Source organism: Pinus tabuliformis, chromosome 3_2 (assembly GCF_031772625.1).
Source record: "Pinus tabuliformis cultivar Carrire ecotype Pingquan chromosome 3_2, CPIR1, whole genome shotgun sequence".
Taxonomy (NCBI): Eukaryota; Viridiplantae; Streptophyta; class Pinopsida; order Pinales; family Pinaceae; genus Pinus; species Pinus tabuliformis.
This window is the reverse complement of record NC_142302.1, coordinates 2,630,992-2,658,771: the sequence shown is the minus strand read 5'-3', so window position 1 is coordinate 2,658,771 and position 27,780 is coordinate 2,630,992. Positions and strand designations below refer to the sequence as shown.

Below are 27,780 nucleotides of genomic sequence, written 5' to 3'. Positions count from 1 at the left end.
AGAAAGCCGGAACTGCCAGAAAAGATGGAATTGCCGAAAAAGTTGAAAAAGCCGGAACTGCCGAAAAATATGGAAATGTCGGAAAAGCCAGAAGCCAAAAAATCTGGAAATGTCGGAAAAGCCAGAAATGCTGAAAAAGCCGAAACTACTGGAAAAGCCGGAACTGCCAGAAAAGCCGGAAAAGCCGGAACTGCCAGAAAAGCTGGAATTGCAGGAAAAGCCGGAACTGCCAGAAAAGCCGAAAAAGCTGGAACTACCGGAAAAGACGGAACTACCAGAAAAGCCGATAAAGACGGAACTGTTGGAAAAGCCAGAAAAGCCGGAACTGCCAGAAAAGTCAGAAATGCCAGAAAAGCCAGAACTACCAGAAAAGCCAGAAAAGCCGAAAATGCCGGAACTGCCGAAACTGCCGAAAAAGCCGGAACTGTCGGGAACAACCGGAACTGCCAGAACTGTCGGGAATAGTTGGAACTGCCAGAACTATCGAAACAACCCGAGCATCTATCTCCGAAGGAGAGCAGCATGTAAGGGACAGCTAACTAACATTGGGACAGTTGTATGGTACTTAGCAGCAAATACACCAAGCATGCAATGTTACAGTTAGCATGCAAGGGACAACTAGCATGCAACAACAAGCTAAGGACCACAAGCATGCTAGGGACAACAAGCAAGCAACGAACAACAAGCATGCTAGGGACAACAAGCAAGCAAGGGACAACAAGCAAGCAAAGTGCAGCCAAATAGGTCAAGATGGCAACATGGTGCAGCAATGGCACATAATGCAGTACAATGATGGGTACAGTCATGATTAATGAAGCATGATGAGATTCAGCGTAGTGATGATGGATGCAGCATGGTGCAGCGCGGTGAGGTGCTGCATGATGACGAAATATAGCAAAACAATAGGTGAAGGAGCCACCTTGGAGAATCAATTGAAGCAGCATGTCTTCAACTGATCTCATGTATCATCTTCTTAGAGATGATTTATGCTCTTATCTAGATAAGTCAAAGTTTTAACTTCTGTTGTAAATGTACTATCTCTCTCTCTCTCTACTAAACTATTGAAGAACATATAAGAAGAATTGATAAAGGGTCTCCCCACATTGGGGTTTGTCCCTGGCTAGCGCCACATCTTGTGTCCTCTTGTCTTGGCTTGTCTTCTGCGATTTATGTTTAAGTTCTATCTGCTTTAATGTTGATGTGATTGCTAATCTAGAAAAGATATGGAGCTAACTGTGAAAATTGAAATAAATTGCTCTAAGCATAGAACATGCCTAAGATTAACATGGTATCAAAGCTGAGGTGAAGACAATGCCCAAGCAAGAGTGAAAGAGTAATCAGCGAAGACAGTTGGGAAAGGACAAAAGGATCAGTGGATTCCTCATCCCTCTTCAAATTTACCAAGGGTGAAGTCGAAGCAAAGAATATTATCAGAATGGCACAGCGGAATATGGCATACCTAAAGATCACTTCATTGGAAGACCAGATCTCAGGGTGGGAGGAAAGGCAGATAACTAGTTCGGCCATTATGCGAAGGAGTGTCCGAATGGCAGGGACACATCACTTGATGATGATAACAATCATTCGAGGGACATCATCTATGATCAAAGGAATGACAGGTAATGCAGGTCATCAAGGAAATGGCCGACTCTTCATAGAAAGCAAGGAACCCCAGGTATGAAGAATCAAATGTTGTTTCTGATAAGATAAAGAAGCGTTATCTTGTATGGGCCCTCTCCTTCAGATTCTTTGGGAATCTGGCTTATAGATTGTAGCGCTTCAAGGCACTTCATCGAATAGATGGGTGCACTCTCTAATTTGGTAGAGATGGAAACAATCGTGGGATTATACTTGGAGCCGATGCCACCTATCCCGAAAAGGGTGTAGGGAATGTTAACTCTCAATTGAATAAGGGTAACTCGATTCATTTATAGAATCTCTTTTATGTACCTAATCGCAAGTAGAACCTGGTGTCCATTTCAGCAATGGAAGTCAAAGGTTTCAAGGTGGCACTCATCGATGGAAAGGTACGTGTTTGAAAATAGAATTTTCAAAGATGTTTTTGTGTTCAAGGTTGTATCAAGTTACAGGAAGTCCACTGGGTACCATGTCCATTGACACATAGCACCGAAGATCTGTGAGTCAGATGGTGACAGGGATGCCTGAATTCAAAAAGAGCATGAAAGTACATGTCTGAGATGTACCGAAGGAAAATCTTACAAGGGGACCATTCCCCTCATGTAGCAGGTCCACAAGTTTGGAACAACCCGAGGGGTTTGAGATTCATGATCGGGAATCTCATGTATACAGGTGGAAGAAAGCCCTCTATGGCTTGAAGCAAAACACCCCGGGCGTAGTATGAGAGGATTGATAGTTGTCTGATGAAGCTAAGATTCACTAGGAGTGAAACCGATCCAAACCATTACCTGAAGGTTGTGGATGATAGACCTCTCATACCGGCACCTTATGAGGACGACCTATTTCTGACAGGTGCAGACCCTCTCATTTGCAGAAGTAAGAAGGAGTTGGATTCCAAATGTGGAATGATAAACTGCAAGCCTGTGACTACCTCGAGGATCTTAACTTTCAGAAGTTATATGGTAGTGATGTCAGACCAGATTTGGGAAATGCCTCTAAGTTTCATAAACTCATTCGCGTTGATGTTCTTGGTGAACTTCCATCCGGACATATGTTTTGCAGTTAGCATGGTGAGCTCATATTTGGTTGAGCCTCACTGGATTGGTGCCAAGAATCTTCTAAGATATCTTCGGCACAATCTCTCATGGATTGAGATACACTGCCGGAAATATGAAACTGCATGATTATTCGAATACTGAGTGGGAAGGCAGTGTGGAGGATCACTAGAGCACTTCTTAGTGCTGGTTCTCTTTGGATTATGCTTCGATATCATGGATGAGAAGGAAGCAGAAGTTGGTTGCTATAAGCACTGTCGAGACCGAATACATAGCTACGAGTATGATCTCGTGTGAAGTTGCATGGTTGCAGAAGTGATGAGCCCCAAAAATGGATAATTATTTGGACTCATTCAACCTCCTAATTCGACTTAATCCACCATTCTCATTAGTTTATTGCATGTTTTTTATTATATTTATGCTAATAGAGTGAATTGGGTTAGTCATTATGCCAACAGGTCTAATGGGTGCTTTGTGTAGCCTTTTTGGTCAATTTGGAGACAAAGTCAATGGTTGAAATGAGCACTTGGCAGCCAAATTCGTGGAGAGTATTTTTAGGAAGGTGTTCCCTTCATTTATGGGCCCTTACCTCGAATTCTCCACCATCAGCTCGAAGTTCAAGGGCCACCAAATCAATTAGCACAAGGGCAGCCAAGCAAGTCAAGTAGGACTGCTGTTAACTACAAGTTTTGGGCAGCCGAGTCCCTAAAGTTTAGGAGGACTGTTGGGGTCCTCAATTTGTATAAATAAGAAGGCTTAGGGCCTCATTTGGGTTAGCTAGTAGTTAGCCAGTAGTTAGTCATTTTGTAGTTCGATTTTTAGGCAATAGATTAGCTTTGCTTTCAGCTCATTTTCAAGTTTCCCTTGTGGACAGTTTTGATGTAACTCTTCTTTTCTTGCTCAATAAAGATGAATCCAGCTTTGCACCAGCTCTAAGTCTCTCTTAGGAGGCTGTAGCTCTTGGGGTTGGGCCCATCTCAAGCGCCCAGTACCTCCTTTGTTTACTTTCATGTGTCTTTGCTGCATTCTTAGAATAAAATCTGCTATTTAGATTTAAATATTGTGTTGTTATTTAGGTTGCTTTTGATGATTAAAAAGGTTCTTCATGTTCAGATTTACTTGATAGGTTAATCACAGGGAATATATTCAGAAAAAGGCTACCAAGTACTTTGGATCTCACCTCCCCTTCAGTGGAATCATGAGTTGGGACCAATGTAACCTTGCTGCCCACAAAAACACATTCTTTGCTTCACCATGCAATTAATAGTGTTGGATTCTTAGTTGTCGAACTTGATATCAGTTTTGATTGCATGCTTCAGTTTATGATTGCTTAGTTGCATAGTCATTTCACGTATTTCATTTCGAATAAACCTCTGTTCATTTCATTTTGTTGTTAGGTCAGATTAGAGTAAAGTAACTAGGTCATAGGTTTTATAAGTGTTTGTTTGGTCAGTTTGAAAAACCACTTGCAGAGTACCTGTTATCCTTCCTTACCTGCCCATACTCCATCCAACCTACCTGCTTCACCCTTCACTTAGAACCCTTACCTTACATTTGCCTCATTCGCTTACGTTGCCATGATTCTCATCTTCTTGTGCAACATCGTTTCATCTCTCCCTTGAACAAATCGAACAATCCTCGCCATTCCTTAGCTCCATCCACCAGTTCCTGGGCCACTTCAGACCGCTATCCTACCTCCATATCCAGTCATGCATCTACCCTCACTCAACCATCCTCCAAAATCCAATTTTTAAACATCCTGTAGAAAATCGCAGAACATCCTGTAGAAATTTCAGAACATCCTGTAGAACCCCTGCAGACTTCCTGTAGAAGCTCATAAACGCGGTTTCTTGGCAGCCAAACTTTGTGAAACTCTCTAGAAGGGTGTTAGGGACCCCTTAGGCCCTCTCCGAACCTTCCCGACCTCTTCCAAGCATTTCTCCTCCTTGATCCACCTCTGCACAGTCAAAAATAGTTAGAAGCACATGCATGATAATTCCAACAACTTAATCAAAAATACAAAAAGATGTTTTCTTCAGATAGTGATAACTTAGACACATGCATTTTACCTTCATAGAAGTAATGGCATCTCTTTCAGTAGTTTGCATGCTCTCCTTTGCGTCAATAGGACTAGCTGGTAGAATTAGGGTTTGCTAGGGTTTGTGTTTCTTTTTGGCTTTCAGTTTCTTTTCGCAATTAGATTAGCTTCCTTCGAGTTAGCTTTCATCCATCAATTAAAAAGCTTCTTCTAAGAGCTCATAGAAGTTGGCTTAAGCTCCTAGTGGACTTGTACCAGCTGACAAAGCGACAGCTGCGGCAAGAGCTAGTACTTGTGCATACAGCACCGTCGCTTCCAAGTTTGTTACGAACTACCGGGTTGATAAAAGTAAAGAAGGGAGCCCCAGGAGTTGCAGCATTATTGCTGCAATACTGGAGCCCACCAAGAAGCTCCTAAGTGAGCTATTTGTACACATGATGAATACCACTGTGATTCTCTGTGACAACCAGAGGTGGGATTCGATTATTGAGGAATCCTGTATTCGATGATTGCTCCAGCAGATAGACATCAAATACTACCTTATCTGGGATATGGTAAGTCGATGAGCAAGGAGGCTCCATCGCATTGAGACTGATGTACAAGTCGGAGACATTTTGTCAAAGCCCTAGGGAAAGGTCAAATCTATGACTTTCCCGAACGACTTGGAGTCGTTGAGAGACCTTCTTATAAGGGTCCTGCATGTTGCATGCATTGAACTCTGGGAGCTCTGGGGGGCTTGGGGTACTTACTGGAGCAACATACGACCACAGGGTGACTCACCCTCCCCTGGTGGTGCGCTATGAACAGGATGATTAGCTCTCCTATGGGCCAGGATGATTAGTTCTCCCATGGTGACTATGGAACAGGATGATTCGTTTTCCTATGGGCCAACATGATTTGTTCTCCGTGGCAACTATGGAACAGGATGATTCGTTCTCCTGTGGGCCAGGATGATTTGTTCTCTGTGGCGACTGTGGAACAGGATGATTCGTTCTCCTGTGGGCCAGGATGATTCATTCTCCGTGGCGACTGTGGAACAGGATGATTCGTTCTCCTGTGGGCTAGGATGATTAGTTCTCCGTGACGACTGTGGAACAAGATGATTCATTCTCCTGTGGGCCAGGATGATTCGTTCTCCGTGGCAACCATGGAACAAGATGATTCGTTCTCCTATGGGCCAGGATGATTCGTTCTCCGTGGTGATTGTGGAACAGGATGATTCGTTCTCCTGTGGGCCAGGATGATTCATTCTCCGTGGCATCCACTGACAGGATGATTCGTTCTCCTGTGGACAGGATGATTCGTTCTCCTGTCGAGGCATCCTACCCATGCAGTCTGGGACTCATGGGAAGTACCTCTCATCTAATCAATGAGCAGGGAAATGAGGATAGGGACCATAGTAGTTCTATCGATGGACGCATCGTTGTATCTACCATACTCCCTATACTAGGATGACCTCCATTAATCCGGGATCAATGAAACTGACTTCGGGTCAATAAGAGTGATGTGACACACTCTCTTCAGATGAAATTGACTTCGGGTCAATAGAGAATGGTATGAGACATTCTCGACCAATTCTTATTCTTCATGGTTCAGCAGAGTAGAGCAGTGCAGGGCACCGATGGTAGAGATAGTATCGTTGGACATATGAATCAACAGATGGAGTTCTCCCTAATTGAGAGGGAGTGTTAAAATTGGCAACTAGGGTCAAACTCCATGCGGGTCATCTTATTTATGGCAGCTGATATTTTTCTTGGATCCCTCTCATTGAGAGGTGTAGGATTGATCTAAAGATCATCCGATTCCAATAAGTATTTATGGAGATATGAATTTATTTTGATTATGGACAAATTGTCAAGTCGGCCAGCAACTTATGTAGGCTCAGAAGCCCAACAGTCATGTCTATTCAACCTCTACATTTTAGTATGAATAGAAGAGGACTTCAAGTCATTTCTACACACACTTGGGCTCTCTACCTCTCTCTACTTGTCTTTGGGTTTTAGTAGGAGGAGAGATCCCAAGGAATAACGTTGCATTGATCCAAAGGGCAGAAAGCCGGAACTGCCAAAAAAGACGGAATTGTCGGAAAAGCCGAAACTACCGGAAAATCCGGAAAAGCCAGAAGCCAGAAAATCCGGAAATGCCGGAAATGCTGGAAAAGCCAGAACTGCCGAAAAAGCCGAAACTACTAGAAAAGCCAAAACTGCTGAAACTGCCGGAAAAGCCGGAACTGCCGGAAAAGCCGGAATTGCTGGAAAAGTCGGAACTGCCAGAAAAGCCGAAAAAGTTGGAATTGCTGGAAAAGCCGGAACTGCCGGAAAAGACAGAACTATCGGAAAAGCCGGAAAAGACGGAACTGTCGGAAAAGCCAGAAAAGCCAAAACTGCTGCAAAAGTCGGAAATGCAGGAAAAGCCGGAACTGCCAGAAAAGCTAGAAAAGCCGAAAATGTCGGAACTGCCAAAACTGCAGGAAAAGCCAAAACTGTCGGGACTGTCGGGAACTACCGGAACTGCCGGGAATAGCCGAAACTACCAGAACTGCCGAAACAGCCGGAGCATCTGTCTCCGAAGGAGAGCAGCATGCAAGGGACAGCTAACTAACATTGGGACAGTTGTATGGTACTTAGCAACAAATACACCAAGCATGCAATGTTACAGTTAACACGCAAGGGACAACTAGCATGCAACAACAAGCATGCTAGGGACAACAAGCATGCTACGGGAAACAAGCAAGCAAGGTGCAGCTAACACATAGGTCAGGATGGCAACATGGTGCAGCAATGACACATAACGCAGTACAGTGATGGGTACAGTCATGATTAATGAAGCGTGATGAGATGCAGCATAATGATGATGGATGCAGCATGGTGCAGCACAGTGAGGTGCAGCATGATGACGAAATGCAGCAAAACGATAGGTGAAGGAGTCACCTTGGAGAATCAATTGAAGCAGCATGTCTTCAACTGATCTCATGTATCATCTTCTTAGAGATGATCTATGCTCTTATCTAGATAAGTCAAAGTGTTGACTTATGTTGTAAATGTACAATCTCTCTCTCTCTCTGTGGAACTATTGAAGAACATATAAAAAGAATTGATAAAGGGTTTCCCCACATTGGGTTTTGTCCCTGGCTAGCGCCACATCTTGTGTCCTCTTGTCTTGGCTCGTCTTTTGCGATTTATGTTTATGTTCTATCTGCAGTTTACTTTAATGCTCATGTGATTGCTAATCTGGAAAAGATATGGAGCTAACTGTGAAAATTGAAATAAATTGATCTAAGCATAGAACATACCTAAAATTAACAGTTCTCCATTTGAGCAAAGATGGCCTCTCTTTGTTTGCAGCAAATCTGTTGTGAATATACTGTAGGGTTGGCTGTGTATTTCCATTATGCAGGGCTAGCTGTCTTCAAATGCAAGTGCCCTAGCAATTGTTCACATTCCGTGGGAACTAAGCAGTCAGAAAAAGGGGTGTCTTCGCAATATGTTTGGCTTGATCTGTAACTGTGTCATCTACCAGCTCATGAATTTTAGGTAAACCTTAAGCATCAGACGAACTTGTCATAGATACCTGTCCTGGACCATTGATGTAACAGGTTTCATGACCAGAACCATGCAAAACTTCCAGGTACCATCTGCATTTATGGCAAGACTGTCCGGTGCTTAAGGTTTGCCAACGTTTTATTGTTTATTGCTCTGTCATCTTCAAATGTAGTGTGGCCTTTCAAAGTTCTTTCAATGCCCTTTCAAAATTTAAATTAAATTAAAAATCTTCTTTGTACATTATTGAAATAAAATTAACAAGATTCATCTTAGTCTGAATCTAAGTGTTGTGTGACTTTTCAAAGTTCTTTCCATGCCTCTTCGAAATTTACAAAAAAAAATATCTATGCATTATTAAAATAAAAATTAACATGAATTCATCCTAACCTGAATCTATTAAGCAACAGAAGGATAAGCAAATATATATTCAAATGTCTAAGTAATTAAAAATTATCGACTATAATGGATCTATAATTAAGATTAAAATAAATCCAAATGCAGCTGCAGATAAAGGCCTTGGACAGCAGATTGGAGCGCATCAAAGTAGGCTTGGCACCAGGTTATGGTCCAGAAATCAACAGCAAAGATGCTGCTGCTCCAATTGAGGTGAATCCCTCTGTCTCTTCCTATTTTTTAGGATGTCTGGGCAGCCATTTTCTTTTTTGCTTTTCAGTTTTTACAGGTCATCTAGCATAGGCAAGCTCTGCTATGTCAGATTTTTAAATGTTCAATGGTTTAGACTCGAAAACACTGTTTACTTTTGTTTAATCTTGGACTCAAAAATTATTTTGGTAAAAGGCTTACTGTTCTGCCAATGGTCTGGTTTCCCTATTGGCAGACCAGAGGCCAACAGTAAACTTCTGATTATGTAATTTTAAAAATTATCAATGAATTTAGCTCTAAAAAATATCTATGCTATTGTTTTAGCATTATAAAAATTAATAATGCCATTTTTTTATTTTCTTTTAGTTAATTGAGATTACTCAGCGCATGCAAAAACATTACAACATCTTCCATCCAAAGTGTAGTGAACCTCAAATCTCTAGATTAAAAAACAAGGATTAAAAGCTTACCTCTTTAATATATGAGATTTAAAGGAGTCTTCTTAGGGTTTGACAGTGAGCCACTGCCCACGTGGATGGGGCATGGTCGCTCTTAAGGAGACTTTGACAGTGAGCGGATGCCTATATGCTGTAGATCCTGCCCTTTCTTAAGCAGAACTACTGGGTTTTCACTCTTCACCTCTCCTTCTCAAGGGAAAGGTGACTGGGAGATTAAGTTTAGTTGCTGGAAATAGTGAGTGGGTGGATGAGAAGGTGTTTTGGAGGGTGTCTTTAGTCAGTAGAAATTGCGAAGTATATGGGTGAACAACGAAGACCGAAAATATCGAAAACGGCATGTGCCAATTTCCAAAACCACAATCACAATGAGAACATGGATGCCATAGTGAAAGCATGAGTGCCTAAAGGGTGGACACCTAGGATCGAAATATAAAAAATGGCATATTTCAACTTGCCAAACCACAAACCACAAACCACAAGAAGAACATCGGTGCCACAGTGCAAACACAGGTGCCTAAATAGCGAACAACGATAATGGGAAATAACCAAAATGTCATGTGTCAACTTCCAATACCGCAAACCATAATGAGAACATGGATACCCAGCGGAAACATGATGTCTAAAGGGTGCACAACGACGATGGAAAATAACAAAAATGATATGTGCCAACCTCCCGAACCACAGACCACATTGAGAACATGGGTGCCACAGTGATACAAGTGAAATACATTTTAGCCCTGAATTTTGTCAGCTCAAAATCAAAAATCAAAATCTCAGAGACACACCTACTGCTTAAAAGAGTGAATCTATCGCAGCACCAAAGACATCAAGTTTTGATGTTACATTACCTTATAATACTGGATTGTGTCGATACTCGCTTTTCCTGCGAAGTTCAATTTTGATTTGGTTTCTGAAGGCCTTCTCAGCAAACATTTATTCGTGGGAATCCTAAAGGCATGCGTCCATCCATCTCACGTCATTTTCACCGTCTTCTCTTCTTCAGCGAATCTTCCTGACTATTGCTGCGTCATTTCATGGGAAGACCAATGCACCAGGCCAAGGTCTTCAAAAGATTTAATTACATTCCAAGTTGAATGAAGCTCGGAAGAATAAAAGTATTATTCCGACAACATGCACTCCAGACACCCCGGTCCCCCACATTCGTCTGTTTTCGTAAATATGTGGCGGATTCCGTCGTGGGTGGCAACAATGCCTATACATAGATGTTGTTCAATTCCATAGAGTTGGAGCCACTTCACACGGACACCTTGACAGCGTGGATAAACAGCATTCAAAACCTAAATCTCTCTGACTCACGTTGGAATTATGTTACAAGTTGGAATTATATTAAAAGTCTCTCTGACTCACGTTGGAATTATGTTACAAGTTGGAATTATATTAAAAGCTGGTCCGAGATTTATGAGACTTTATTTGTCATAGACTTTTGTCAATGAAACTTTATTTTTGAGATTTTTTTTTATCGATTTTAAAATATTTTAGATTATTATTTTTAGAAAAATATAAAATATTGCTGTCAACAAATAAAAATAAAAAAATTTAATATTAAAAACCACTTTATTTACGACAGACTTTATTTGTCAGAGATTTTTGTTAATGCAATTTTATTTTTGAGATTTTAAATAATTTAGATTATCATTTTTAGAATAATATAAAAAATAAAAAAATTTAATTTTAAAAACTAAATATCATACGCCTCTTAATTCATATAATCTTTTACTCATTTAAAAAATACCATATTATTCACATACCTTTTTTAGTTTAAATATATATTTTAATAAATCAAAAAATTAGTAAAAACATGACACATTATTCACACATCATTTTTAACTTTTTTTTTTTTCAGAAAGAAAAAATTTCATGATTTATATTAAGAGAATATAAAAGTCTAGATACATAAGAGGTCAAAATGCTATTAGGCGTAGATATTCAGAAATCAGATACTGTCATAGGATCATAGGATCAGAACCGCATGGATGACTAAGAAAGATCAAAATATTGAGCGCATAGCTCCACAAGATCTCCAAAGGAGATATCCCACAAAAACAAGATAAAAACAAATCTGAATACAATAAAATTCCACATGAGAAGGAAACATATGATGCCAGGACAGGTATTAATCCACAGGAGGCATATAGCCCGAAATTCTGAATAAGATGGAGTCAAGATATGTTTTTAATCAATAAAAAAAAATACCATTAAAAAAATACCATATTATTCTCACACCCTGCTTAACTTAAATATGATTTCAATAAAGCGAGGAATGAGTTATCATACACCTTTCTTAATTTACATATGTTTTTAGTAAATAAAAGAAATACTATATTATCTTGATTTAAATATGTTTTTAATAAATCAAGGAATGAATAAAACAACACCACATTATTCACCCACCCTTCTTAGCTTAGATATGTTTTTAATTAATAAAGGAAATACCATATTATTGTGATGAGAATAGATAAAGGAAATACCGTATTATTATGATAAGAGTAGATAATAAAGTTGACCGTTAATTAAAGTATTATAAAAATAATTGTGTTTAAAATTTTGTTAATTAATAATATTTAAAGATTTATGGTATTATTTATTTGTTATGATGGTACCATATAATTTAATATAAATATTATTATATAGAAAATATATGTGAAAAGGATATATTGTAATGTTTTATTTGATTTTATCTCGATAATTTTGGTTAGTGTTTAATAAATTTGTAGATATTGACTTACAATTATTAATTAATATTGGTATAAATCTACATTTATGAATCTGTAATTTTATTTTATTAATATGGCATTTATTATTTGTTATTATTCTATTTCTAAGGTGTCTTCTCAAATCTACTTTTGGATAAGATATAATCTTCTCCAATTTATTTCTAAATTTAATAACTATATTTTATTCCCAATATGTCTTTTTAAATCTACTTTGGATAAAATATGGTAAGGAAAGTCAAAGATATTAAAATAAAAAGATGAGGGGGTAGTCATGACATTAATAATAAGTGGTTGAGGTGGATGGGAGGAAGAGACATAAAAATGAAGGAGAATGAGAGGAAAGGGGGATCATTGATCTTTGTTTTGGCATTGAAAGATTTTATTTTGGGGAACCAGATACACAGAAATAGGAATCAACTTCTCTTTATTATTCTTTGTTCAAGATTACAGACTTGACACCACCCTGCGCACTCAGCTGCAGGGGTCCGCGCACTCAGCTGCGGACTCTACTAGGCCTCTGCGCACTCAATTGCAGAGCCTCTCCCTACTACTATGACCCAATACACTTAGACTCCTACTCTATGCTTGAACCATTTGTATTCTCTACTCTACTTCGCTCATTCACTATCTTTACAACTTAGAGCCTCGCTCTTATTTATACAATCCCATGGTCCACGGACCATGGGTAGGCCGACATGACTTTACATTTCATTACAATACTTTAGGGTGGACAACCCTATGACTTAACCTATACTTCGTGCTTCGTGCTTGCAATTCATGAAGTCTTACAAAACCTTTGACCAAAACTTGGGCTTTGAGCCCCAAAACATGTTGTGGGGGGATTCCATGCCCAACAAGCCCCCAACACAATCATCGTGACTCGTCCTGAGTCACTCTGCTGGTGCGGCGACCTTGGTGCGAAGCCCCTCCAACTGGTCCCGTACTGCTCAGAGGTCTGCGACGCATTGTTCTGCGGTTTGCTGGACTTGTTGCATTCGTGCTTCTGAATCATCCAAGTCAAAATCGTGTCCGTACCTTGGTATTGGCATCTGGTGCATGTGTTTATAGTGTCGCGCCCTTATCCGGCTCCTCGGGTTGCGAAGACTGTGCTTCGTCCAGTTAGTGAGAGAGCCGGCCCACCCATGTAGGGTTTCAAGCGGCGGTCGTTTACTTTGCCTAGGAATGGTTCTCCATTTAGTTTGAATAGCTAGACCGCGCCTCCATCTGTGACCTCCTTCACCACATATGGTCCCAGCTAGTGCATTCTGAATTTTCCTGGAAATTTTTCAAACTTACTGTCATATAGTGGTACTAAGTCATTTACCTTGAAGGTGTGCAACTTGATATGGCGGTCGTGCCAGGATTTTTCACGCTGCTTTTGTACCTGTTGATGAAAGCCAGCCAGAAACTGTTCTTCCTTGAGTTCTTCTAATTGCGTGAGCCTTTCTTCCAGAGCTTCGCGGTTCATCATGCCTGTGAGCACTGTTATGTGTAGAATAGGTACGATGTATTCCATCGGCATGACAGCTTTCGTGCCATAGACTAACCGGAAAGGTGTCTGTCCCGTCAATTTCTTGCACGTTGTCCTGTATGCCCATAAGACGGCAGGTACACGCAGGTCCCAGTCGTTTCGCTGCGCGTTACATACTTTGGTTAGCGCAGTCTCTAGTATTTTGTTGAATACCTCTACAGTCCCATTGGCCTGTGGGTGGTACAGTGTACTTTTCTGATGATACACCTGGAACTCTTCTGTGAGCGCGCTAATGGTTTCATTCAGGAAATGTGTTCCACGATCACTCATTAAGATTTTTGGACAGCCAAATCGTGTCAACATGTTTTCGAACAAAAACTTTGCAGTCGTAGCGGTCGTGCAGTCCTTGATCGGCTGCGCTTCCACCCATCGTGTCAGGTATTCTGTCACGGTGATGATGTAGCGCGCACCCATATTTCCTTCAGGTTTGATCGGTCCCACAAAGTCGATTGCCCATTTTTCAAATGACTGCAGTGTCATTTATGGATTCAGTGGCATCTCGTCCCTTTGTGATGGTTTTCCAGTCCTTTGACATATATCATAGGCCTTACAGTGCGCTTTCGAATCTTGGTGCAGGGTCGGCCACCATAACCCTACGCGAAGAATCTTCTGTGCAGTCGCACGTCCTGCATAGTGTCCTCCTGCAGCGCCCCCATGTGCTTCCACGAGGATTTGACCTCATTCAAATTCAGGTACGTATCTTCACAATATCTCATTGTTACCCATCTTGTAGAGGTGCCCTGCGATGACAGAAAAGTTCGCCGCGTGCACCACCAATTCCTTCTTTTGTTGGACTAAGTATTCCTTCAGCGCAGTCCCTGTTGTTAGAAAATGGATTATATCTTCGAAGTGTCCATCCGCAACGCGCACTGCAAAGAGCTGTGCATCAGGTAGTCCCTCCTCCAAATTCGTGGGTTCCTCGCCCGTCTCAATTCGTGACAAGTGATCCGGCCCTGCGTTTAGGCATCCCGGCTTGACTATGACCTCAAAATCATATTCTTGAAATAGTAAGAGCCATCTGCATATGTGCCCCCCCAACACAGGCTTATTCACTAGGTATTTCAACGCGGAATGGTCGATATACATCTTGAAATGTCCCCCGAGTAAATAGTGTCGGTATTTTTGGAGCGCGTATACCATTGCCAACCCCTCGCGCTCGGTGGTAGAGTAGTTCTTTTCTACTTTGGACAATCTTTGACTCGCAAACGCGATCGGGGTAATCCACACCCTCCGCACCTTCTTGTGTGAGTACGGCTCCCAACGCGATACACGACGCATCCACATGTACATGAAATTCCACATCCCATTTTGGGAAGACCAGGATTGGAGCAGAGGCCAGTTTCCCCTTCAGGACATCCAAACTCTTCATGCAATCATCATTCCAGCAATATGTAACATCTTTTTTCAATAGCTTTTCCATCGGTGTGGTTATTTGGGCATAACTTTTGATGAACTTCCTATAGTATCCAGTGTGTCCCAAGGTAGCACGCAGTTGTTTAACACTTCGCGGTGCTTCCAAATTTAGGATAACGACAATCTTCGCAGGGTCCACCATCAGTCCTTGTTTGCAGACCACATGTCCCAGCAGGTTTCCAAAGGGAATGAGGAATGTGCACTTCTTAAGGTTCAACGCAATCTGGTGTCGGCGGCAAGTATCCAGCATCAAGTGTAAGCTCACTACATGATGCTTAACTAATCCAAAGACAATCCAATCATCCAGATAGACCTCCAAAAACTTGTGGATGTATTCTTTGAACACGGCTACCATGATGTGCGAAAATATAGCTGGCGTGTTCTTCAGTCCAAACGACATAACGGTGTACTGAAAGCAGGCCCATTTTGTTGCGAAGGTCGTTTTGCTCCTACCTTCTGGCACGATCTTGATCTGATGGTACCCTGAGAACCCATCCGTGAACGAGTATGCTTCCTAACCGCCAACATTCTCCAGTACTTCATCTGTGAATGGTGTTGGGAATGGATCGTGTACACAGGCGTCGTTCAGCTTCCTGAGGTCTACGCATATTCTTATTTCACCCTTCTATTTTTTCTCCTATACTACCATAGGACTCACCCAGTCGGATTCTTCCACTGGTTCAATAATTCCGGCTGCAAGCATTTTGTCTAATTCGTCGCAGACCTTTTCTTTATACTTTGGATTCAAGCAGTAAGGCCGCTGCTTAACTAGCTTCACGTCAGGTTTCAGGGTGATCTTCATCATCCCTAAATCGCCAACGATCCCTTTTAAGTCCGTAATTTTGGTCGGGAACAAGTCTTGGTATTCACGAAGTAACTCAACAACCTTATCAACCATGGCATCGTCTCAATAGTCCCCAAGCGTTGCGTGCTTCAGCTCTACCTCCGTTCCAACGTTGACCTGTTGCGTCTTTAGCGGTGCGGTGATGTCGGGGTCTTCAAGTGATGGTCCGCGAATTTTGCGACAGGCTTCTGTTTCTGAAATGTTAATTTTTCATGGGTCCTCATCATCCTCCTCAACATTTACGTTATAACACTCTAGTGTGCTGCTTAACTGTGTCGCCCATTCTGGCTGAAGTACTCCCATCAGCTCCTGTGGTATTTTGAAGATAACAGCTTTCTCTGCTTGTAGTGCATCACCAACAATATTTGACCAACGATCTTCAAACATGAATGTTAACAAAAATCCCTCACGCAAGAAATCCCATTCGCCTGTATCATGGCGGAGCTCCGTCTCAGAGTACCAATTCATAGGTATGACATCCAGGGTATGGTAGAATAATTGTACCCATTCAAGTTGTGGCTCTTCCCCGTAGACCTTGGTCCATTTCGCGAGGTGCGTTCATGGATCATCTCGTCTGTCATATTTGTCTACTAGCCGTATTTGTGGTTTCCCAAATCATAGGTGCATCATCCTTCTGCATCTGCGCTAGTCCTCAAAATTTCCTTGATGCGTACCCCACCATCGTGCAGGTGTTGAAAGTAGCGCCCATTTCAGAGCATCGAATCGCTGCTATTCTAGTACTGCGCTTTCAAATTTTCTCATGAAGTCATCCACCGTTGATAATCCTTCGTATGTCGGCAGCTCCCTTGCCTATGTTGTCACGCAATGCAATGATCTAATCATCATGTTGCAATTAAGCGTTGTTACTTCGTGCAGCCGATTCTGCCATCGTTCTATTTCTTCATCTGAATCTGAAGTGCAGGAGCTTTCGCGCTCCCACGAAATTCTTCCATCTGCGGTCGGATTCACCCAATCTTGTTCTCGCGCAGTTATCTTGTAAATAGAATTGAGATCGTCATCACTATCATCTTCGCGCACCAGTTAAGTGTATCGCGCTCCTTCGGCTGGATCTAGTGGTACTACCACGCGTAGTGACTTTTTATCAAAGATCATTTTGCGCTTCTTCAGCTTTATGACTCCGTTCATATCGATGGCCCAGTCTCTTCCTAGTAGTGCGAGATAGGGATTACTGTCATCGACAATCTCTATCGCTTCAAAATCCGCCTGCACGCTCGCACCTTCAATATCGACTGTTACCCCTTGCAATATTCCCATGGGAAAAATTTTCTGTTGGTTCGCCATTCGTAACTGGATAGGGGACCATTGTAACGCGGGTCTTCCCATGCATTCCCATGTTTGCTTTGGTAGTACATTCACGTCCGAAACCAGATCCAATATTACTTGATCCATTTCATACTCGCCGATTTGCGCAATCAACCTCATTTCCCTTCCTATGTGCAATGCATGCTTTCCAAGTTTCCGGACACGAGTGGTTCTCCTGATCCCACACACCTAGTGATAAGTTCCTGTAGTCCTTTGACTGCCTTGCTGTCGCGCAACAGTTTCATGCATGTCTCCAGAAAGGTAGTGAGCATTGAAGGATCCATTCCTGGTTCTAGTTGATCCTTACTACCTGAAGTGGAGGCCTCCGTGAAGCTATTCTTAGCTTCCATGAATGTCTCCTTCGCGCATTCTAAATCAAATTTAGGTTCCTTTGTAGGAGCTTTGCAAACCCACGCACTTTCTTCTAGCTGCTTCCCTTTATCATCTCCCATGGTCATACCGCTCCTAAGCATCATGTTTATATTTAGGTCTTCTTCACGTGGTTCAGACCTCATCATCTGCAAATTCTGAGTCGGAGGGGGCTGGAGTACCCCCTTTTCACGCATCCTCACTATCAGCGAAGGGCAGTCTTCCACCTCATGATCAAACTGATTATAGTACCAACATGAAGTTCTTGTCAGGTTTGTACAATCACAGGCATAGTGCCCTGGTCCACCGCAATTGTAACAAATTAGTTGTCTGCGACCCCTTCTTGGTCCCATTCCACCTCGACCTCGACCACGCCCCTGAAATCCAGTGCATGCCATCCCTGCATTGGGGTCGAGGGCTCACGTTTCAGTCTGCACCCTGTAGGCAAGAGTCTGGTCCATCATTAGTTCGTAGCTTCGGCAAGTGCGTTCATCATGGCCTACCGACCTGTAGAAATTACAAAACAATTGCTGAGACATCTGTGTATACTTCTGCAATAGATGACAATTATTCGTGGTGTGTTTTCCTCCTATTTGACAGATCACACACCATAATGCAGATGTCGCGCTTGGCCCTGCCTGTGCCTCAGTTATTAATGGCATCGGCCCTTCTCCTGCCAAGTAGTTCACGAACATTGGACAATGGCCCTTGTCATGCCCTTGGCCTTTGCATTTTATGCACCATACTTCCTCGCGCGTCTCTAACCGAGGTGTCTTGTCCTGTTTCAAACTTTGCATTTCCAGACACAGATTCTACAGTTGCGCGTGGATTTGTTGGACTCCCAACCCAGGGTCTTATATAGGGGTCTCATGTAATCTCATTGCCATCTCCAACGCTTCGGCCTGGGTGGAAATTTTTTGCTGTGACAGTGCCATCCTTAAGTGTGGCGTAAGTGATGCTACAAACCATGCGCGATGTTGTCCATCCGTCAACGTCATATTGGCTTCGCGGATCGTACTCTTCAGCCTTTGGTCCAGATCCCAGGGGGTCTCACTCGGGAGCATCGCGATCTCCTTAAACCCGATGATTGATTGTGTTTCTGATTTTGGCCTACTAAATTCCTTGTTCAGCGTGGCCTGGATCTCTGCGATTCCTGCATTCAAGTGGTCATTAGAATGCTTGATATACCACGTTAATGCATGATCATACAACGCACTCACCAGCGTAGCCTTTTTAATATTATCATCCACGACACCTTGTGCTTCCCATACTGCTCTTACCACGAACCAGAATTGGTTTGGATCTTCACTTTGCACTCCTTTGAATACTGGTAGTTTAATCGCACTCGCCATACTGAACTGTGGTGGTGGCGGAGGTGGGGTGGGTGGAGATGGAGGTGAGGAGGGTGAGACGGGTGGCGGTGTGGGTGGAGGTGGTAAACGCGGAATACGCTGTCTTATCAGACTGACCGTGCTTCTCGGAGAAAATTTCGTGAGCTCTTCCTCGCTTTCCCACGAGAGTGAAATTAAGAGACTGGTTTCCAACTCTTAACTACTTCTGCTTCTGTAGATCTTCCCACTCAGCGTAGTCCCAAACATTAATTTATTCGTATAACCCGCTTTTCACACAATAACATCTTAATCCAAGTGTTCAAAGATTTAATATACTTACCTCGCGGTCCCTTGAGGAAACATCGTTCTGCCTCACTGTAGCTGACGGTCGTGTCTACCACAAACTTAGTGATAAATCCTCCTATTATTCGGTCGAGCCAATGGTCCACAACTCGCGTTATCTTATCTCCTAACGCTTCTAGTCTGCGCACTAATTCCAGAGTCCACACTATTGGTTTGTCGAGCCTACACCTTCCCTAGCTGTCTGCTAACTTCGCAATCCACTCATACAACTCAGAAGGAAAGGATGCAAAGAAAATTTTGTGGATTTCCGTATACAAGTAGCGCTCCAACCACTATTCCTTAGATACTCGCAGATTTCTATTTTCCTATGCCGCGAACTCGTGAATATTCTTATCCAACCACTCTTCAATTTCTTTCTTTGTTGGATTCCAGTGGCACGACATCAGACATCCTTATGTAGATCCTGGTCCTGACAACAGAACCATTTGTTGGCTTGTATGGACCTGACCCAGGTTTAGAGGTGATTTAGCCAAGCAAATCCCAGTACTACTGGCCCTTTCGGCAATAGTCCGCGAAGTGCAGACTGAGGTCTCACCCGAAGTAGTATGGGAGGGTGCTAGAACCAGGCTTCCGCACCGTGGGGATGTCTGATGAGCTTCAAGAGGTCCGCGGTTTGACCCTGCGCGCACGTCACTACGCACAGTTGCTATTCCTTCGCAACCTGCGGTGCTGCTTCTGCGCAGCCCTACTCAGGGCGCAACCCGTATAATACCTAAGTTCCTTGCTTATTCAAACCGTTATTACCTGATTACTTAGCTTCTCTGTGTAAGACTAATGATTATTACAACATATTCAATAACTGTATCAATGAGCGCGATAAATAAAATAGTATAAATGTAAAGAAGGCAATGCACAACCAGATACACAGAAATAGGAATCAACTTCTCTTAATTATTCTTCATTCAAGATTACAGACTCAACATCGCCCTGCACACTCACCTGCAGGGTCCGCGCACTCAGCTGTGGACTCTACTAGGCCTTTGCACACTTAGTTGCGAACTCTACTAGGCCTTTGCGCACTCAGCTGTAGAGCCTCTCCCTACTACTACGACCCGATACACTTAGACTCCTACTCTATGCTCGAACCATTCGTATTCTCTACTCTACTTCGCTCATTCGCTATCTTTACAACTTAGAGCCTCGCTCTTATATGGGTAGGCCGACATGACTTTACATTTCATTACAATACTTTAGGGCAGACAACCCTATGACTTAACCTATACTTCGCACTCCGCGCCCGCAATTCGCAGAGTCTTACAAAACCTTTGACCAAAACTTGGGCTTTGAGCCCCAAAACATGTTGTGGGGGGATTCCATGCCCAATATCCACCCAAGAAGAAGTTGAAAGAAGAAGGTCACCATAATAGTTCATAAATGAATAGAAAATGCACCTGAAAGCAAGTTAAAAGAAGAAGGCAATAACTTACTAAACTCGGGAAGCTCCAAACAATATAAAAGGTATTACTCCAAAAAAAAAATATTTAAAATGAAAGTCATTTCATGGAATGTGATGGTCCTAATGTCTGAGAGTTATTAATGTGTCTAGCTTGGATGGTTAAAGTGAGGGGTCGATATCCTCTCCACCCAAGTTCATGGTGATTTAGTCAAGAATTGATTCCACAAGGCCACTAGTGCAATTTCTATTGTTGGCTGGAAGCATTTTAAATTATATTAAAAATAATGCCCAAGGAAAAGGAGATTTGTCATATGGGAAACTACCTTGAAAACCCCAAATGTAGTTATGATTAAAAAATTAGCATAGTCTTATGAAAGCATGTCATAGTTTGACTAGTAGATTCAGAGAGGACACATAAGTATGGCAATAGAATCTCAAATATTTTTAGGTGGCCTTGCAATGGTGTGGAACATGAGAAAGATTTAACTCGAGTTTGAAAAGGGGGGTAAGTGATGGATATCCACACTTTTTACATCCTTCTCTTCATATATATCCAGTAAGATACTAAAATGTGTGCACCCTCAAATGCAAAGCAAAAAATGGAATGTTGTAAGAACTTAGAAAAAGGCAAAGCAAGGCCAACAAATATATAATTAATTATCGAGGGAAATTTCAACGCTATCATGAACGTACAAGAATGAAATGTGAAGTTAGGCAATGTGATCTAGTAAAGTCGTCTATAGGAGATGAAATAGGACATGAGATAATATATGTAATTCCTAAATCAAGAGTTTACACTTTCAATAATTGAATCAAGAGAAGCAAAGTGAAATTTACAATACAATATGGATAATATGTGTAACATAAGGTAAGGGTGACATGGCGCAGGTTGATGAAAAATATTAATGAAATGAAATGAAATTAATAACATTTAAGTCAACCTAATATCTTAATTGTGAACTAAAGTGCACTTTACAAATTGCTATGTATGAGACGTCGAGAATAAACTAATCCTGGCAAATTTCAATGAAAGAAAGCTATTTAAAAGCGGTAAAATTTTATTATTTCATTTATTCTCTAATTCTCATGGGTGCATGATCTGGGATTAAGATGAATCTACATTAGTAGGAGAGGAGGGAAAGCACTCATAGCATAACAATTAGATAAATTATTAGCCAATAATAAGTCATGAAGAATAAGAAACTCTTTGATTCTTGTATTCTCAATGACACAAGAGTCAAACCACTAGCCCATAATGTTGCACATCTAACTTAGGTGAAGGTTCTAAACCCTCCCTTTTGCTCTAAAATTATGGTTTTGGGATAAATATTTCTTTAACAATATAACCAAATGATGAATTGCAATAGACGACATATAAGGGTATAAGATGTATATCTCATAACATAAATTAAATATTGAATTTTCTAGAAGGTACACAATAGAATTTTATTTTCTGTCGGATAATTACTTCCTAATGATTTTACACATAATATTCTTATGTCACTGATATCATTGAGTAATTACACTTAAGAAAATATCAACTATAAATGCAACATAAACAATAAATATCATAGAAAGACAACCATGCACAATAGAGACAATATTTTTACCCTGGGAAACCCAACCTTGGGAGAAAATCCAACAACTTTTCTTGAGGAGAAAATATTCTTTAGCAAGGTTCATAAATCCATTTTGTCTAAAAATTTGTGCCAATGTATAAGTTAGAAATACCAATTAAACTTGTTCAAGCTCCAACAAGTTAACACTGGCCAAACGAACCAAAAAGTCAATGTTGGTCAAATAATCAGCCTGCGGTCAAATTCGACCCTGCAGTGAAAGTTCGACTCTACAACTTGCAATCAACCCCTACACCCGATTTTCAACTACTATAGCTACAATAAACTCCTACAATTATGGTAAATCCTGTGGCTATAGTCGACCCTACAACTGCAGTTAACTGTTGTAGCCTGCAGTCATATCCTACGGCTGCTATTAACTCCTATGGCCTAGTCAAATATCAATCAAGTAGCTCGGTCCCTCCATCATACATGTGAGTGTCCAATGAAGAAAGCAGAATAAATTGATTTCTCCTTGTTCATACTTGCTATTGCTCAATAGAGAGAATGAGAGGTCACAATACCTATCTGTACAAGTCGAATGGGGTGAAATACCCCAAGGGACATATCCTTTCATGAGTTGGGGTCAACTTGTCTTCCTAAACCAACTTGATGCTCCAAAAATCAAAATTTTAATTTAATATTTCATTGTCGACTTAGGCATGAGGGAATACCTCCCAATGCTATCGAAAATCAACACTCCCTCTTAACGACGGAGTTATTATCCTTGGTTGCAACATCCCCTTAGCTGAAATTTCTCCTCCGTAAGAAATTTTTCATGAGCTTACTATGTTGATGCATGTCTATAGATCACTCCATCATGAAGTAGACACTGTGACTCCTCACATGCACATCTATAGATCACTCCATCCTAGAGTAGGGAATGTGACTCCTGGCCCATTTACCCCTAGTCAAAGTCTTTTATGGATCCTGAGGTAAATGTATCAATCTCCTATGGTAAAATCAACATGACCCAACCAAAGTCCTTCATGGCTTCTCAGGAGAGGATTTTCCCCTACACTATTCAACTTTAGCCAAATTAACATGGCCTAGCTAAATTCCTTTGTGGCTTCTCAAGTGTTTTCATCTATCTCCTCTTGTCAAATCAGGATGACCCATCCAAGTCCTTTTGGCTTCTCAGGAGAATATTTGTCCAATCCTGCAATTTCCTTAGGCTATTCACCTCTTATCAAATCAACATGGCCCATCAAAAGTTCTTTATGGAAAATCAGGTGAATGTATCCTTCTCCCCTAGTCAAAACAACATGATCCATCCAAGTTCGTCTGGCTTCATAGGAGATGGTCCACACGATCCGATAAATACATCAACACTCCCTCTCAATGAGGGTGACATTTTGCATCACTCCAAGCTTGTATGCGAAGTATAAAAACTTCATTATATATGTAGGATTAGTGAGAATGTTCGCAATCTTCTTGTCTGTGGATATGCATTAGAGCTTCACTACTCCATTTTGCACCATGTCTCAGATGAAGTGATATTTGATCTCAATGTGCTTCAACCTGTTAAGAAAAAATAGATGCTATGAAAGCTTGGCACAACTTTGATTATCACAATATATCACGGTCGTCTCTAACACCTGATCCAATAGCCCTACATGTAGCTTCTGGAGCCACATCACTTCCTAACTTGTGACAATGGCTATGATATACTCTACCTCTGCAATATTGAGTGTGACACAAGTCTGATTCCTGTTAAACTAGGAAATCATAGATGAACCCAAGGTGAAGCCGGACCTTGAAGTGCTCTTTATGTCCTCTGCACTCTCTGCCCAATTTAAATCCGTATATCCCTATAACCTCACTTCACCACCTAAGACATATCTCAGACCATAGCAAATTGTACCACATTGGTACCTCAGCACATGTTTAACTACACACCTCACTTCAACCATAAACGAACCAACTTCCTTCACTCGATCCATCACCACAACTACTTTATGGTTGCCTTGAATGGGTTCTCCCTCTGACATAGAAGCAAATCCTCTTGTAGCAATCCTGACTACTCCCTTTGTCACAAAAAAAATTCCTCATGCCATTGTTTCTCCCTCTCTCACTGAGGAATAATTAGCTATCTGGCATGGTCCCTTCATACAAGGCATAAAACTCATAGAGACCTCATGTCTTTGATCATCTTGTCTAATAATCCTAACCCATGACATCCTCTTGGAATTTTGTTCCTTCTACTCTACCTGATTGACTGCTCCCTCAGAACTATGAGCTATTTTGATCATCTGGCATGGTCTTAGATGTATGTACAATCCTCCCTCTCAAACATCAGTCACTCCTGTTGAGCCTATGCTTGAGCCCAAGAAGCTAACCACCTAGTGTCTAGAGCAAAAAATATTCTCGTAGTGCACTCCCTCTTTCTGGGAGAACCCTCTTGCCACAAAACTCACTTCTATGATTCCATATGTTGCGTGAATCATCGTTTTGGCAGTCTCCACTATGGATCTATTCTTTCTTCTGCAAACTCCATTCAAGAGGCCATGGAAGAAAAAGAATTATAACCAAGCAAAGAATACAAGGGAAAGAGGCTAACAAAAAATAAAAATAGTGATAATAATCAAGGGAGAAAAAAATGATTGGAAGTACTTATCTCTTGATTTAGTAAGAAATTGTTGAGGATTGTCAACTCTTAATCTCATCTAAGGGATCGAAAATATGCTCAAAAATCAAAGTGCTCAAATTCTTATGAAACTAGCGCCAAATTGTAGATCTTGTCGTTATGATTCCAACAATGCTTGAATCTTCTCAATCCGACACCATATGAGAAAGTTATCGTGTCTTGAAGTTTTTGACAAAGAGTTAAAAAGTCAACTTGAAGGGTTGACTGAGAAGACCGTACGATGGCATGGCGCTAATGTCAGCAGGTGACTATTCAGTATGGTTGTCAGAGGACCAATCAGGGAAGGACAAGTGGTGAGTTTTTATTGGTTGTGGTGATTCAGGTTAGGCTAATAACAAGCCACCACGTGGCCCTATGGGAGGCCTCCATGTGGCTCTAGTTTTGGCGCCAAAATTATGGTTTATGGACCAACTTCCTTGGTGGGGTTTGACCCCACAACCTCATAACACACAACCGAACAACTTACCAATATACCATGAGGATGGTTCTTATTATACATAACAACTAAATTATATTTAATGACAAATTATTGGCGCATTTGGGGGTGTTTGGTGGGCTTTACCAACCGGCCTAGGCCTAGTCATATGTCATACCATGTAACTAGGGCGAGTGGCAGAAGGGGCGGGGAGTTGGCCCCCAACCTCGGTTCCATTATTTAGCACATAACTGTTGACATATGATTCAGAGGGGTTGGCGCATTGCACCCTACCTGTGCCCAACTCATGGCCATATGTAACCATCATGCGACCAGGTGTCAGGGTCGACCTTGGTCATATTGTATGCCCCGTGACTAACAAAGGGGCAAAGTTTAATGGGCGTAATGTCAAAATAAATATTCAATAAATTACACCTTTTTTGACGGATTTGTCATTGAACCTGCGCTAGTTTGTCACCTTGCATATCTGCCAAAGGCATAATTCGTTGCCAGTTTCACAGAGGGTTAATTTTGTAGAACAGTTAGCAGGGAAATGAAAGAGGCCTAACTTGGCCATTTTTCAGCCTTTTTGAGCCAAAAAAGATCCTACATAGGGATTTTGGGGTGTTTTGGATGCATTGGCAGTGTTATTTTTGCAATTTGAGCATTGTATATTGATGTAATTTCAAATTTGAGCATATAATAAAAAGGGCCAACATTGGAAGCTGGACCCGGAGATGTAGCCAAGAGGGTTGAACTATGTCATCAACTTGTCGTTTCATGATACTGCATGTTGTCTATTTTTCACTATTTAAATATGCAAATCTTAACTAAGATTACCAAGTTTATGTGCTTTTGCAATTTCGATACATTGCCCACAAGACATAAACTAGCTCACAAAATTTTACAAGAAACCTTCAATTTTTATTTTTTATTTTTTAATTTAATGAATTTATTATTTATTTTATTTTATTTTTTATTTTTTATTTTTTATTTTTTCAGATCATAATCTGGAAAATCTGTGACTTCTACTGAGGTGGATGCTCATTTTCATCATCATCAGCGTTCACTGTTGATGCATGCATTCTTTCTCTTCCTTTTCTTCCCAGGACACTAGGAGGCATAATTTCCAAAATTATGGCAAATGAAGCGCTTGACCATTGAAATATCCTTCTTCTTCTTCTCCTTGGGCACCAATGCCTAGGTTGTTTGTCCTAATAATCTGTATATTCCTCCCTCTCAGTCAGATAGGTGAGAGAATCTTGAAAACTTATCATGTGTCTAGAAGCACCATTGTCCACCAACCAAATATCACTATTTGTAATGGACTTTGAAAGAGTGGAAACAATGACTTTCTCCCTTCTCTAGAATAAGTTACTTCTCAAGATTTGTAACACCAACCAATCAATGTTCCATTCTGAGACTTGACACCATTTGGTAAGAGATATAAAATCCAATTAAGTTGTTGAACACTTGTCTCTTAGAATGACTTCAATGGTTTCTCTTTCAACAAGCCTTTGTAGCCAAGTTTTATTTTCTATAAGGTACACAGTATAATTTTATTTTATACTAGATAATTACTTCCTAATTATTTTACACACAATATTCTTGTGCCACTAGTATCATTAAGCAATTCCACTTCAAAAATTATCAACAATAAATGTAGTGGAAACAATAAATATCATAGAAAGATAGCCGTGCATAATAGAGACAATATTTTTACCCTGGGAAACCCAACCTTGGGAGAAAACCCAACAACTTTTATTTAGGAAAAAATATTCTTCAGCAAGGTTCACAAATCCAATTTGTCTAGAAACCTGTGCCAATATCCAAGTCAAAAACCAATAAAACCTAATCAAACTCCAACAATTGAATGCTAGTCAAACTAACCAAAAGTCATTGTTGGTCAAACAGACAGTCTGCGGTCAAATTCAACCTTACGACTTGCATCCAACTCCAATGGCATGTGGTCAACTCCTGCAGATGCGGTCAACTCTTATGGCTACGATCAACCCTACGACTTGCGGTCAACTCCTGCGACCTGGTCAAATTTGAGTCAAGTAGCTCGGTCAACATCAGTCAAACTTGGCCCTCCATTACTGTGTGGTTGTTCAATGAAGAAAGATAGATCCCCAAAAAAATAGATTTCTTCTTATTTAGACTTGCTCTTGCTTTATGGAGAAAATGAGAGGTTACAATGCCTATTTATACAAGTTGAATGGGGTTAAATGCCCCAAGGGACACATCCCTTCATGAGTTGGGTTGCCTTGTCTTCTTGAGCCAACTTGATGCTCCAAAAATTAAATTTTTAATTTAATATTTCATAATTTTTCTAGGTCGACTTAGGCATGCAGGAATACCTCCTCATGCCACAAAAAATCAACATTAAAAGCCTTGAAGGCCAAATTGAAACATGGAGCCCATAACCCTTTAGAAACACTTTGGTCCATAAAACCCTTTGGG

The 27,780-nt window shown here is 41.1% G+C and overlaps 1 protein-coding gene across 3 annotated transcripts in view; it reads right to left on the bottom strand.

The window, feature by feature from the left end:
• Positions 1-10,520, bottom strand: part of LOC149179520 (nicotinate phosphoribosyltransferase 1-like) — a 496,243-nt gene extending 485,723 nt beyond the window's left edge. For 2 of the 3 annotated variants that reach the window (XM_089415680.1, XM_089415682.1), the window contains exon 1: positions 10,183-10,520. The gene's annotated coding sequence lies outside the window, so the exon portion shown is untranslated. Of the gene's footprint in view, positions 1-9,346; positions 9,696-10,182 lie in introns of those variants that run through there. The other variant, XM_089415681.1, reaches the window with a different exon arrangement.
• Between the last annotated feature and the right edge of the window lie 17,260 nt (positions 10,521-27,780).